We start from the raw sequence: 15,154 nt of genomic DNA on the forward strand, positions 1-15,154 counted from the left end.
TGATGTCATGTACCATGTAGGGAGGAGGGCAATGATTTCATTTGCAGAGTTGGGCTGAGAGAGAGAGAGAGAGGCGACATCTGAGCAACCAAGGAGGTTCTCTGGAAGTAACTTAGGCAAAACTATAGGTAGGCTTAGCTTCTTCACTTCATAAATAAGCTTCACAAGAGGAAGCCTCAAGATCAAGGTTTTGGCCTATTAACTTGGGAGTCCTTAATGTTTGAAACAGTATCAGGGGCTTCCCTGGTGGTAAAGCTTAATAGTTCCATACAACCAAATCTATACGGAAGGGCCATCCATTCCACCCACAAACGCAAGAATGGGCTTTGAGAGATCGCAGCGGTTCCCTGTAAAAATGCTTTCTCACCTCACACACAAGCCCTGTTTTTTCATCAGGGAATCCGGCAGCCCTTCCTGGATTAATTCGCTTTAGGATCTGTTGAGTGGACTTTCCACCTGCAGCCTTCCTGTATTGTAGGTGGGCCTTTGTTATTTGGTCCTGATTTCTCATATTTTAGGATTTCCCATATTGTTTCTAAAAACAAAGGATAGCATGTCACTTGTTTCAAAAGCATTAAGAGAAATGTATAGCTGGAAGGGAATGCCATCATCATCTAGCAGTCTGGCCCTCTCATTCTCTCATTTTATAGACGGGCCACAGGGAGCCTGGAGAGCAGTGGCCAGCGTGGGGGGACCTGGAGGTGGGTTCACGTCCCTGCGCAGCCTTCTCCATCATGTTGTGACACACCAGGGCTGACACACCTACCTGGCGTGAGACGGGTGGGCCCAGCACCCAGGTGCCCGCATCGCACTCCGTGCCGCCAGTAGGCGTGAGCAGGGACAGGAAGGAAGCCTTGGGAGCCTTCCTGCACCCCTCCCCCATGGAACGAGCCAGGGCAAACAATAAGCATTTACTCCTGGTTTTATCTGGGCTAGAGATGTCATGATAACATTTTGAAATGAAATAACTGTCTCTATTGAATAAATTCAATAAAGAGACTATTTGGGGGCTTATAAAAGTGTGCTCTCTGTGGGATGGGAATCGTGGAACGCGGAGAAGTCCGGATATTCATTTAAGGGCTAGCAGCAGGCTAGGAGATGTCCATTGGAGATGAAACCTCCTGCTCTACAGAGGTGGAAGCCACAGCTCGGCCTCTGATTTGCTTTCAGAGTAACTGCCATGTCCTCAGACCACGTCCCATTCCACCAGCTTTATTTTGATTTTGTGGGTGAAGGGTGCCGTCCATCAGTAGCTCTGGCCTTAGGGCAGGGAGCTGACTGACCACTGCTGGAAACCTAGCCAGATGCTTGCTCATGCTTTCAGGATTTATCTTTATCAGAATTTGGAAAATAAATATCCAGCTGACCACAGTCTCTCATACTTTCTAACTTTCTTCCACCCACCGCTGGCTCCTGCTGTTTAAAATCTAATGAGTCACACACAAAAAAAGGTAAAAAAAAAAAATCTAATGAGTCAGTACTGATGTTTACTCAGTGAAAGCGAGTAAGAAAAAAATTTTGAGGAATTATGTTCAGTGTTTAGGAATATGAAATTATGTCCCATGTGGGGATAATGACCTATGTCACATTTTAGAAGTTTTCCAGTACTTCTAAATCAGAGCCTAAAGGTGGGGTAGTTTATTAAGGTTTTGATACAATATCTCTTAAAATGTAAAAGCACCCCCCATTTTTCCTTCACTAATTTTCAACTTCAGGTCAATTCATGTTCAGATTAAAAGATAATCCTGAAGGGTGGGTGGGAAGAAAAGGAAATCCTAAAGCTCCTTCCACAAAGTGCCAACCAAAGCAGCATTTAGGAATAGGGAATTATTTTGATTAATGTTGCTAAACAATCTGGAAATTCATTGCTATCAGCATATCTTTTTTTCTGTACGAAATAATAACACTGGAACAAAATTTTAAATTTTAGCAATCAAAGTCCCTATTGTTACTGTGTTTATCTATTGGACCTAACTAAACAGGCACATATTTCACAAAATGATAAGGTAATGCTTTATAATGTTTTAAGGGGACATTATGGAGAAACTGTGTTAACCCCCAACATTGGAAGTTTGCGAGTATTATGCTAATGTAAGTTCTCAGTTTATTATCCACTAAGCTGATTAACAAGTACAGTTTACTTGACCTCAAAATCTACAGAACAACAGAAGGCCGTGTCTATTCCCTGCTATGTGGTAGGAAACAGGGGTAGTTTCCTGCAGGGATGCAATGGAGACGCTACTCCTAAACGAACCAGTCTCCAAAGTTCTCATAGAAGTTTCTGTGCCTTTTTATCAGCCCTTCTCTGATTACTCCACTGGGATTTCTTTCTCCCAGCCCCAACAAGAAGCTCACCCCAGGCTTTTTTATTTTTATTTTTTCAAGGTGGAGATACTGAATTATTTATGGATGAAATGATATGTCTGGTATTTACATCAATAAATATGGAAAGGGGAAGCCATATATCTGATAAGGGTTTAATATCCAGCATAGATAAAGAACTCCTACAATTCAACAACAAAAAGATGAACCGCCCAATTAAAAATTGGGTTAAGGACTCGAATAAACATATTTTCAAAGAAGATGCACAATTGGCCAATAAGCACATGAAAACATACTCAGTATCCTTGGCCATTAGGGAAATGCACATAAAAAATACGGGATACCACTGTAGTAGAATGTTATTATTGGAAAAAAGAAAAAACAGAGAATAGGCCTGATTAAGATGCTGGAGTGAGAAGCTTTGGGGATCTGTCCCGACAGAAGCTTTGAACAACCAGCACAACAGACAGAAACATCTTTTTCAAAGCTCTGGGTGAAAGGCCTGCAGTAAAGGGTGAATGGTGAAACAAGAAAAAGACTTCTTAAAAGCGTAGGATCTTGTATTGGTCTGGATGGCCCTTCCCCACCCTGCACCTGCTCAGTGCAGAGCTCGTTCACGCTTCCAGTACAGATCCCTGGTACTGGTTCCAGAGGGAGGAGAATGATCCTCATGCACATACTGGAAGCAGGTATGTTTGGTCCAACCTGTCTGAACTTGCCCTTTATGTAGAAGACAGCTCACAGAGCCCTCCTAGAGAAGGCTGTGGAAGAGCAGTCAACAGTTGACTGTGCAAGGGATTGTTAATTATAGGTCATGAAGTGCAGTGCTTAGACCATGAAGAAATGGTTTCATAGGGAAGAGGGCACTTTAATATCCACACACATGCCCAGAACAAGAAGCATGCACAGAATGAGCCAGAGAAGCCCTATGCTTTATCCTGGAGCTATTCTCTAAACTCACTGGATGAATACGCTCTGAAGTATTGTCCCATATGTCAGTTTGCAAGGACTGGGAAAAGTGCTTTCTTATTTTCCTTATTTTTTAAAATTTGTTAGTTCTTGGCATTCAAAGAAATCTCTGTCATAATACTAGCTGAATACAAGCTTAAGGAACAGATGCCTTAGAGTCTAAATTTGAGCAATAACAAGTAAATATCAAAATGTTCAAATTTCAACAAAAGATTAAAAACGTGCAAAGAAACAGGAAGCAATGACTGAGGCAAAGGAAAAAATTAAAGAATTAGAAACTGTAGGTGAAGAGGATCACACCTGGGAAGTTCTAGGCAAAGGCTTTTTAGAAATGGTCCTAAATATGCTCAAAAAGCTAAAGGAAAACATGGGAAAAGAACCAAAGGAAACAAGGAAAATGATGATGAACACAAAGAGAATATCAACAGAGAGGTTGAAATGATAAAAAAGAACCAAACAGAGCTGAAGGTCATAGTAACACTAATTTAAAAATCCCAAGAGGAATTCAACAGTATATTGGATCTGTCAGAAGAAAGAACCAGTGAATTAGAAGATAAGACAATTGAAATCATCTGGTCTGAGGAGCAGAAAGAGGAAAGAACGAAGAAAAGTGAATAGAGCCTGAGGAACCTGTGGGACACCATCGAATGTGCCAATATTACGCATTGTGGGAGTCTAAAAGGAGAAAGAGAGAAAAGGGTAGAAAGACTATTCAAAGTAATAATGGCTAAAAACTTCCCAAATATAATGAAATACATGAATATACACATCCAAGAGGCTTACTGAACTCTGAACAGGGTAAACCCAAATAGACTCACCTCTGCCATGTTGTAATTCAAATCAGCAAATGCTAAAGAACAAAAGAGAATTCTGGGAGCAGCAAGAGACAAGAGAGAAGCAGCATGGCACAGAATTCTGGTACGATTAAGTGGAGATTTCTCATCAGAAACCATGGGGGCAGGAAGGTAGTGGGAAGACATTTAAGCACGAAAGCAAAAAAAAGTGCCAGGCCAAAAATATCTGGCACAACTGTCTTTCAAAAATGAGGGAGGGGTTAAGACATTCCCAGATAAACAAAAGCTGGGGGACTTCATCACCATTAGACCAGCCCTACAGGAAATGCCACCTGGGGCTCTGCAGGGTGAAAGGAAAGGACACTGGACAGTTGACCGCAGCCACGCAAAGAAATAAAGGTCTCTGGTAAAGACAGTGACATTGGTAGATACAAATGCCAGGACTATTTCATTTTTGGTTTGTAACTTCACTTTTCGCTTCCCATAGGATCGAAAAGACAAATGCACAAAGTGTAATGATAAATCAGTGGTTTTGGATTTACAGTTTATAAATATGTAATTTGTGACAAGAACTACATAAAGGTGGGGAGACAGAGAGATACATGAACATGGTATGTGTATGTACTACAAAGAAAACAGCAGAGAATGTACAAATTCATAGGGACAGAAGTTAGGGTACAGGTTTCCAGGGGAGGGGGCAGGGGCAGAGGGAATTTAATACAAAGTGAGAGCAGGGTTTCTGTTTGGGCTGAAGTCAAAGTTCTAGTGATGCTTGGTGGTGAGGGCACTGCAGCACTGAGAACGTGATTAATCCCACTGAACCGTGTGCTGGGGAGGGGTTAGGATGGGAAGATTTATCTTGTGTGTATGTTTCCATAATTAAGAAGAAGAAAGAAAGAAACTAGAGAGATCAGGACAATTAAATGTGGCACATCACACTGGATGGGATCCAAGAATGGAGGAGAAAATACTCAGAAGGATATTGTTGAAACATAAGAAAAAATTGGAATACAGAATGTAAGCTTTATATCAATGTTGAATTTCTTGAACTTGATAATTGCACTTAAGGTGATTACATAAGTGAATGTCCTTGTTCATAGGAAATGTACACGGAAGTGTTATGTGTTCAAGGAGTGTGATATGTGCAGCCTGCCCTCAAACATTCAGAAGATAGATATGACAAACGTGGAAAAATGTTAAAATTGGTGGATCTGTGTATTTGGGGTGGGTGGGGGTATATTGGAGGTCTCTATATGGGGTTTGTATTATTTTTGCAACTGTCTTGTTAGTTTGAAATTATTTCAAAATGAAAAGTTAAAAAAGACAGAAAATAAGTGCTGGTGAGGATGTGGAGAATTAGGACCTCTCAAACACTGTTGGTGAGAACGTAAAATGGTGCAGCTGCTGGGGAAGACAGTTTGATGACTCTTCAGAAAGTTAAATATAGAACTACCATGTGACTCAGCAATCCCATTTCTAGGTATATACCTAAAAGAACTGAAAGCAGGGACTCAACAGAAATGTGTACACCAGCATTCATAGCACCATTATTCACAATAGTCAAAAGGTGGAAGAATCCAAATGTCCACTAACAGATGAATGGATAACAAAATGTGCTTTATCCATACAACAGAATATTATTCGGTCATAAAAGAATGAAGTTCTGATACACGCTGAAGACATCATGTTGAGTGACATAAGTCAGACACAAAAGAACAGACAGTATTTGAGTCCACTTACAGGAAATTACTAGAATATACACATTTTAGAGATAGAAAAGAGAGTTCACGTTACTAGAACTCTATTCCCACTGGGCAGCAGGAGGGATGGGGAGTTAATGCATAATGGGGGAAAGTTTGTTTGCGGTGATGGAAGAGTTTTGGTAATGGATGGTGGTGATGGTAGCACAATATTGTGAGTGTAACCAATGCCACTGAAGCATATGCTTGGGAGTGGTTCAGATGCAAAATTTTATGTTATATAGGTATTCCATAATTTAAAAGAGAGAGAGACTACAGAAACAATGACCATTAAATGAAAAATGTGATCATGGGCTGGGTCTAATAATGAAGGAGAAAAGATGCAAAGGACATTACTGGGAGAATTAAAAAAAACAAAAGGAATATAGACGGAATGCCTTATTTCACTGTTAAATTTTTTGAACTTGATAACTATCGAATGAGCTTATGTACATGACTATTCTTGTTCTTAGGAAATTAACATAAAAGTATTAAGTGTTCAAGGAGCATGGTGTATGCAGTCTACTCTCAAATGTTTAGAAGATAGATAGATACAACAAATGTGGCAAAATGTAAAAAGTTGGTAAGTCTGAATATCTGGTTAGGAAGTATATTGGAATTCTCTGCATTGGTGTTTTTTTTTGCATGGGTAGCACCAGGAATTGAACCCGGGTTTCCGGCATGGCAGGTGAGAACTCTGCCAGAGCCACTGTTGCACCGCCCTCTGCCTTGGTTTTGTATTTCTTTTGCAACTGTCCTGTACATGTGAAATTATTTCAGATTTAAAAGTTAAAAAGATATGTACAAGGTAGCAATGGATGGGATAAAATAGAAACAAGGCTGGCCATGAGTTGATACTTGTTGAGGCTGGGTGAGGGGCCCTGGAGTCCATGATGTTCTAATCCTGGAGCTAGCATCCTGTAGCCATGTGGGAAGCCCTCTGAACTAGACACCCAAAAGAGGAACTGCTGGGCTTAAGCAGGCAGGAAAGTTATTGGATGCTATCAAATCGCTCTCCAAAGTGACTGAGCTAATTTACACTCTCACCAGTGAGAGTTGCCCACAGCCTCATCAAAGCGTGAGATTCAACATTTTCATCAGCCCAGTTTTTAGAAAAGTGATGTCAACAATCCTTATTGTTTTCATGTGCATTATTCTATTCATTGTTGAGTTTGAGCATCTTTGCACCCCCCACTCCCAGGGTTATCTGGTCCTATTGTTTTGGATTATAGATAAAGTACCATGAGTTCTCTTCTCTCTTCCCTCTTAGAAGGGAAGTGTGCAGGAGCCTGTTTGCATTAGCTTGGTAGAGACAAGCGTTAAATTTTCAAGAAATTTTGCTACCTGATTGTCAAATATTGGTAGCCCCAAATCAGCCCTGGTGGGAAATATTTACACCAGGGCAATCAGCAAACGATGTGACTCAGGGCTCCCATGCCCAGAGAGCCAGCTGTTAACCTTTGGCCAGCACTGCACTCTCTATGCTTTTACACCTACACAAAGTCTGGATGCAAAGACTGCCAAGGTGGACCCGAGTCACAGGTGTGTGAGGGGCCCTTTGGCTCAGTGGGTAGGACCAGAAAACACTTACTGTTTCTGCCGGGCTCCGCATCAGCTGGAGGCCCTGTGGGAGTGTGTGTGTGGGGTGCCGCACCTCAATTTCCCCCAGGAGGCCCAGTAGTCGTGCACTCAGGATAGGGAGGTTGGGATACAGGTTCTAGTGTGGAGCCTAGTCCTTGGTTTCTCTCACTTTTGTGCTCAGCAGGGCCAGCTATAAACTGACGGTCCAGTGCAAAATGAAACTGTGGGTCTCCTTGTTCAAAAACAGAAGGAAAGCCTTCTCCTTTCTTCCACCTCTGATCTCTCTTGCCACCTGTCATGGTGTTATTTATTTGCTATTTAATGTCATGTTCCCTTCGGCACGGGGATACGTGTGGGGCGAGTGTAGGATTCTGCTCTGTGACTTGGCTCACAGGCTTGTGGGTCTCATCTGATTGTCCCATGCCCATGCCCAGGACCTGGCCCAAGCCAAGGTCAGAAGGGGTCACTGGGTGGTGATGGGGAGCAGGGGCTGAGAGCCTGCCCAGGGAGGTGGGGAGGCAGCACAAGGCAGTGCAGGGGCTGAAGCTCTGAGCTCCTAGAACATGGCCCCAATGACCCTTTGAACTCTACTTACAAAACACAAATTCAAAGACAAAATCATGATGAATTTCAAGGTGGTGATGACAGAGCAGTCACACCCATGGCCAGGTAGCTCCAGGCCCCCAAACCTCTTGGCGTTCAAAATCCTCCCTCTCCTTCCAGCTGGTGATTCCAGACGTCTTCACCACCACAATCTAGTTACAATCTAGAGAATCTGTCTAGAGAATAGACAGGGTTGATTCAAGAGTTCTTTTAGCAGATATGTATTGAGCAAATGCTATGAGCCAAGCACGCTTTTAGGCTGAAGGATAACAGGGAAAAATCCTTGTCCTCATGGAGCTTCCATTCTGGTACAAGAGCTAGGCAGTTAACAAGATGCACAAGTTAAATGCAAGTATAGTATGTTAGATAATGGTGGGCACTAACAATAAAAATTAAATCAGGGAAAGGAGATAGAAGTGTCAGCATGGTGAGAGTGAAAGGGGGTGGGTGAATTAAAATTGTAGATATTGTGCCTTGAGAAGGCTTTACTGAGGTGATATCTAAGCAAGAATCTGAGGGGAGGGAGGGGTATATCTGGGTCTGTATTTAGCCTTATATACCATATTGATCAAAAGTATAAGGATTTGTGGGCGGGCAGAGTTCTCACCTGCCATACCAGAGACCCGGGTTCAAGTCCCAGTGCCTCCCCTGTGAAAAAAAAAAAGTATAAGGATTTGTGAGTACTATGCAATGTGGCAACTATTGATTATAGATGCAATCACCTGTAGATGAAACTTGACAATGAAGCAAATCTTGGGTGCATAATATTCAATTTTTGTTGTAAGTTATCTTAAGCATTGGAAATATTACATAATGGTATATGATGGTAATAATCCTTTTTCTTTTTACCATATTTATGAGCTCAGTTTTCTTTAAATCAGACACTTCTTTAATGTCATACTTTTAGAGACTTGGGAAAGTTATTTTTGCATCATCTAAGGATTAAACACTTTCTGCAATGATCTTTTTGCCTCACCTTTTTTTTTTAGCTGCTTTATAGGATTTATTCCCACAAAAGCAAAGTGATGTATTAAATTAAAAAAAAATTAAGATACAGGAGGAGGAAAAGGAAAGAGCAACTCTTCAATATTAGAAAGTGGAATATTAGTTGATCAGGCTGTTTGAAAGTGAAAATCCCCAAACAACAGCGGCTTAAATAAAATAGATGGATCTTCCTTACGTAAAAGATGTCTGAATGAAAGCAGTCCACGTGTGGCCTGTATAAAAGCCCCATCAGGGCCTGGGCTCCCAACTTCCTGCTTTACCAGCTTCAAAATCATCACATGGTTCAAGCTGGCCACCGGAGCTCCAGCCATCACATCCACACTCCAGGGAAGAAGGTAGAAGGGGCAGAATGGACTGCTACCTTTAATGGAAAATTTCCCATAAAGTCTTTTTACAACAACACTTCTTATATATGACATAAATACATTATGGGCCAGAACTTAGACACATGGCTGTAATTGAGGCTGGAAATGTGCAAAGGCATTTAACTGAGCAGTAATTTTGTTAAAAATTGATGATCTGTTGCTCAGGAGGGAAAGGAAAAAGGATTTTGGGAAGGATTTCTAACAGTTTCTGTTCACGACCAGTGATTTCATTTTCTTTGTAAGCTTATGGAGGTTGTAAATCTCAGAAAAATAAATCAATACCTAACTTCTGGGGCCTTGGGAAGATACATTTAAGAAGGTTCTCATCCTAGCTTTAAAAAAAAATCAGATTAAAAACTGCAATGGCAAAATTAACTTAGGTTCTGTCATCTTTGTTTTGTGTGTATGTTAACAGACAGATGATTTGAGGATTTCACTGTGATTGTATAGGACTCTGTTTTAAACATGCTTTTGAGAAAGAAAATAATAATGGGTTTAGTGCAATGGTGTTAAAGTTCTGAGCGCTGAAGAAAGCATTTCCAAATGGACATCTTACACTTTTTTTAGTTGAAAATAATTTCCGACTAAGAAAGCTTCTCTCTTGTGTTGATCCATGCCACAATACCCGATCTGTCCAGGCAATTTTTAATACAGTGCAAGTGGCTTTCTGATAGAAAGCTTAGCTATTTTTTTTTTTTTTGGCTTAAGAAAAAAAAAAGGTCTATTTTCTTAGCTGTTGTGCAAGAGTATACCTTCCTCTTGATTCATTTTCTTTCTTTCTAATGGTGACATAGTTTGCCTGCTAGCATAGCAACACAAGGAAAGCTTCATGCTTCAGTGACAATGACTGGGGGCCACGGTAATGTCACTTATCCTTACACAAGGCAGCCTATTGATTAAACTGCTGATGTTTAATCGTGGGAAGTTTTCTCCTATAATTAGAGAAGCTTTCAGGAATAGTATATTAAACATGAAGCTACCTGTCACTCACATATTTCTCTGCTTTATTGAAATATATTTATCTTGGAATTAGAACTGTCTTCTTAACACATTTCTTTTCTACCAAATCATACAAAGAGAACTCCTCCTCTCTAATCCGGATTTCAGGGATGGAAATCCCGTAGACAGACTCAAAGCTGTGTCATAAGACATGAATATCTGAAAAAGAAAATCTATCACATCCCCAGCTGTGGAAATCTAGTTTATAATTGTTTAAAATATGGGCATGACTTGCATTAAATTCAGTCTAAACCCCACACAAATCTTACCTTCGGTGAGAAATCATTTCATTCCGAAGAAATGCTGCCAGATAGATAACCTATCCATTCACGAAAGCATTTCTTACGACTCTCCATAATTTCACTGGGATGATTCTAAACACCTGGGCAACCCTCTGTAGTTTCGTGTGCAGAATGGATTACCATGATTCTTATTATGGCGTATGGACATGTGGTAGTAGAAAAAGGAAACTTCTGATGTTCTTAAGACATCGTCCTTGGGTAGGTGAAACCATTCGAAATGGCGGTAGATGTGCCCTTCAAGTAAAGAGTAAAGTTCTGGAAACTGTCATTCTTTTATGTTTGCACTGCTGTCATTTCTGTTGGGGGAATAGCCTCCATTTGCCCCTCAGGCCCATTTGCCCCCCGACTCTGCGCCCTGGAGCAGACAGACCTGCAGGGACTGCACCAACTTTTTCCTTAACCCTCTGGTCTCCAGTTTGGCTTGGCCAATGGGGAGGCCCTGGAGGTACCTGGAGGGAGGAGAAGAGGGGTCAGGATCTTTAGTCTGGCCTCTTCCCCTCTGGGCCTCAGGTTGACAGTGGGGATGTTTCTCTAGGAAGGCTGGCTTTCCCCCAGGGGCCCTCCCCACAGCATCTGCTCTCTCTAGGATTTGGTACCCCCTTGGGTCACTCTGGCTTCCTACTTTTGCCAGCCCATGGGTTTCACCATCATTGTTGGTTTTCTTCCCACCTTTGTAAAGTACCTCGGGCATCTTTCTCCTCCTGAGATCTTTACTGATACTCATGGCTTCTACTGACAAGTTCTAAAAAGGGGAGGTGGACATTTTGCCTGTGGCTTGTTTTTAGAACTAGCATCATGACTAGAATCGAAAGAGATGCTCTGTGCAACTTAAGTTTTTCCCGCTGCTTATGTTTTTACTAGAGTTATACATTATTTGCTTTCGTGCACATAGACGTAAAAGAGAAAGGATGTGGTTCTGCAAGTATTTGTATAATCTGCTCTGTCCTCAAGGCAGGTGCTGGATCTCCCAGACGAGTGTTAAATCAGGATGCAGGATGCTTGCTGGCGATTTAGTTTCCCAGGACTGCCCTAACAAAGTAGCACAAACTGGGGTGCTGCCAACCACAGAACTTCATCTTTTATAGTTCTGGAGGCTAAAGTCTAATATGAAAGTGTCAGCAGGGCCAGGCTCCCTCCAAAGGCTCTGGAGGAGACTCCTTCCTTTCCTCTTTCCAGTTCCTCCTGGATCCTGGCAATCCTTGGTGTTTCTTGGTTTGTAGGAAGGATCTCCTGTCTCTGCCTCCTCCTCCGTATGGCCATCTCCCTCCCACGTGCCTCCAAATCTCCCTCTCCTTCTGAGGACAGCAGTTGTGGGACTTAGGGCCCCCCTAATCCAGGATGGCCTCATCTCAACTTGATTACATCTGCAAAGACCCTTTTTCAAGTGAGGTTGCATTCACAGCTACTGGGGTGGGAAGTGGGGATGTGGGGAATGGGGTGGGCCCGAACATCAGCATCTCTTTTTTGGGGACACCATTCAACTCACAGTGACTACATCATGGTGGTCCAAGGTCAGAAGAAAAAATGTAGTTCCGAGCGGGTCCTAAATCGCACCTCATCCTGCCAGCATCACTCTCGGCCCCGCCCCACCCTGTTCTCCAGTCTCTCACCTGCCCTGGAGCAAGGCTCCATGCGCATCTCTTACCTGCCTGCATCTTGACCCTGCTTAGGGCAAGAGCACTCACCCAGGGCTCCTGAAACAAAGTACAGGAAGGCTGATGCTAATTGCCTGTCCTAAAAGGGTGGATGAGAAATTCACTCAGTATGGTTAGATTATTTTTTTCCAAGTTCTTTATTGATAAAGTATGGTTTGAAGTTTGCTCTTACGCTATTTCTTGTTTTCCCCACTGCTGGGGTGATTCTTACCTCAAGTATCATGAGGCCTGAATACTGTGGTCATTTGGTCAATGCCTTTTGCAAGTACTGCCTTCTGGAAAAATTAATTTTAAGACTTGAGAAGGTGCTAATAGTCACTTTTTTTTTGCATGGGCAGGCAGCGGAACTCGAACCTGGGTCTCCAGCATGACAGGCAAGAACTCTGCCACTGAGCCACTGTGGCCCACCCAATAGTCACTTTTAATGCACAAATCTTTTATGAAAACATCTGTGAGCTATTTGTTGTTTGGGTCCCAGATAGACAAATGGAAAAGCTTAGGGGAAGCTTTACTGGATAAGGACTTTTTGGGTTTGGGCTCTAATTTCTAAAATCCAAGTCCTGGAGCTTCTTTTTTAGATTTCCCATCAATCACTTAGAGACAACATCTACCTCCCAACATTGATAAAGATGAAAGGAGATGACAGATATCAAATGCTTTGAAAAATTAAAATATTCTAAAACACAAATTATTGTCTAAAAATACAAAATATGGTATAAACCAGTGGTTTTTAAAATCTTTTTGAGTCATGACTGCCTTTGGATCATGAATACCTTTTGAGAATTGATGGAAGCTATTATCATGCCCAAAGGATTTTTATTTTTAATTTTTTTAACATAAAAACATACAAACACAAACATTCTTAATATTCCATTTTTAGCATTCCATTTTTTGGTATATAATCAATAACTCACAACATCACCAGGTTGTATATTCATCACCATGATCATTTCTTAGAACATCTGCATCAATTCAGAAAAAGAAATAAAAATAAAAAACTCATACATGCCATACTCCTTACCCCTCTCTCTCATTGACCACTAGTATTTCCATCTACCCAATATATTTTAGCTTTTCTTTCCCCTATTCTTTTCTATACTCCTTCTCACTCTCTTTCATTGGTTACTAGTATTTCCCTCTACCCAGTTTAACATTTGTTCTGCCTATTATTTATTTATTTTTTATTCACGTTTTACTCATCTATCCATACCACTGATTAAAGGAACATCAGACACAAAGTTTTCAGAATGACACAGTCACATTGAGAAACCTATATCATTATACAATCCTCTTCAAGAAACATGGCTACTGGAACACAGCTCTACAGTTTCAGGCACTTCCCTCCAGCCTCTCCAATATACCTTAACTAAAAAGGTGATATCTATATAATGCATAAGAATAACCTCCAGGATAACCTCTCGACTCTGTTTGAAATCTCTCAGCCATTGACACTTTATTTGGTCTCATTTCTCTCTTCCCCCTTTTGGTCGAGAAGGTTTTCTCAATCCCCTAATGCTGAGTCCCAGCTCATTCTAGGATTTCTGTCCCATGTTGCCAGGAAAGGTCACACCCCTGGGGATCATGCCCCACATAGAGAGGGGGAGGGCAGTGAGTTTGCTTGTCGTGTTGGCCAAAAGAGGCCACATCAGAGCAACAAAAGAGGTTCTCTTGGGGATAGCCTATCCTTTGTGGGGATAAGTTTCATATGAACAAACCCCAGGATTGAGGGCTTGGCCTATTGCTTTGGTTGTCTCTACTGCTTGTGAGAATATCAGGAATTCTCCACATGAGGAAGTTGAATTTTCCCCCTGTTCTCAGCATTCCCCCAAGGGGACTTTGCAAATACTTTTTTATTCACTGTTCAAATCACTCCGGGATTTATTGGGGTATCACTCTGGACAAACCTACAAAATCTCTCAAGATTCCATGTACTTACAGGGTTTAATTAAACTGTCCATATAAGTTATATTAGGAAATGCACTTGTCAAAATATAAATTTTGTATCAAATAAACATTTTTTGCTCTAGTCTCACCTATAAGTTAAAGTTTTAAAGTATGTATTACCATCTATTTTCAACACCCTGAAATACTGACATTTCTTTGTTCCTCATGCAAAAACATTTTTTAATTTGTACATTTAGCTCTATCATTGTACACTCTAGACATTCCTAGATTGTACCATCTCAATCTTTATCATCTATCTTTCCTTCTGATTTCATTTGTGCCCCCAGCCCTCCTACCTCTATCATTCTCACATGCAGCTTCATTCAGTGTTCTAACATTATTATATCACAGTTAGGTAGTATTGTGCTATCCATTTCTGAATTTTTACAATCAGACCTGTTGCACAATCTGCTTCCCTTCAGCTCCAATTACCCAATACCTACCCTATTTCTATTTCCTGATGGTCTCTGTTCTTAACTGAAATTCTCCGAGTTCATTCACTAACATTAGTTCATATCAGTGAGACCATACAGTATTTGTCCTTTTGTTTCTGGCTAATCTCACTCAGCATAATGTCCTTAAGGTCCATCCATGTTACATGCTTCATAACTTTACTCTGTCTTACAGCTGCATAATATTCCATCGTATGTATATACCACACACCCAAAGGATTTTCTTATATAATTTCAACCATCCACTGACCTTCTGAGGCCTGCCCCATCCCCAAGGATTTCAGATTAAGGATGCCTTAGACAAAATTCATAAATACATCTTTTAAAGATTACTACATGCAAAAGCTAATGTGTTAGATATAATTTTATGTACTTTCATATATAAGACAACATCTTAAATTCTGCAGAAGATGTACAAATTACA

Source organism: Tamandua tetradactyla, chromosome 13, assembly GCF_023851605.1.
Source record: "Tamandua tetradactyla isolate mTamTet1 chromosome 13, mTamTet1.pri, whole genome shotgun sequence".
Classification (NCBI taxonomy): Eukaryota; Metazoa; Chordata; class Mammalia; order Pilosa; family Myrmecophagidae; genus Tamandua; species Tamandua tetradactyla.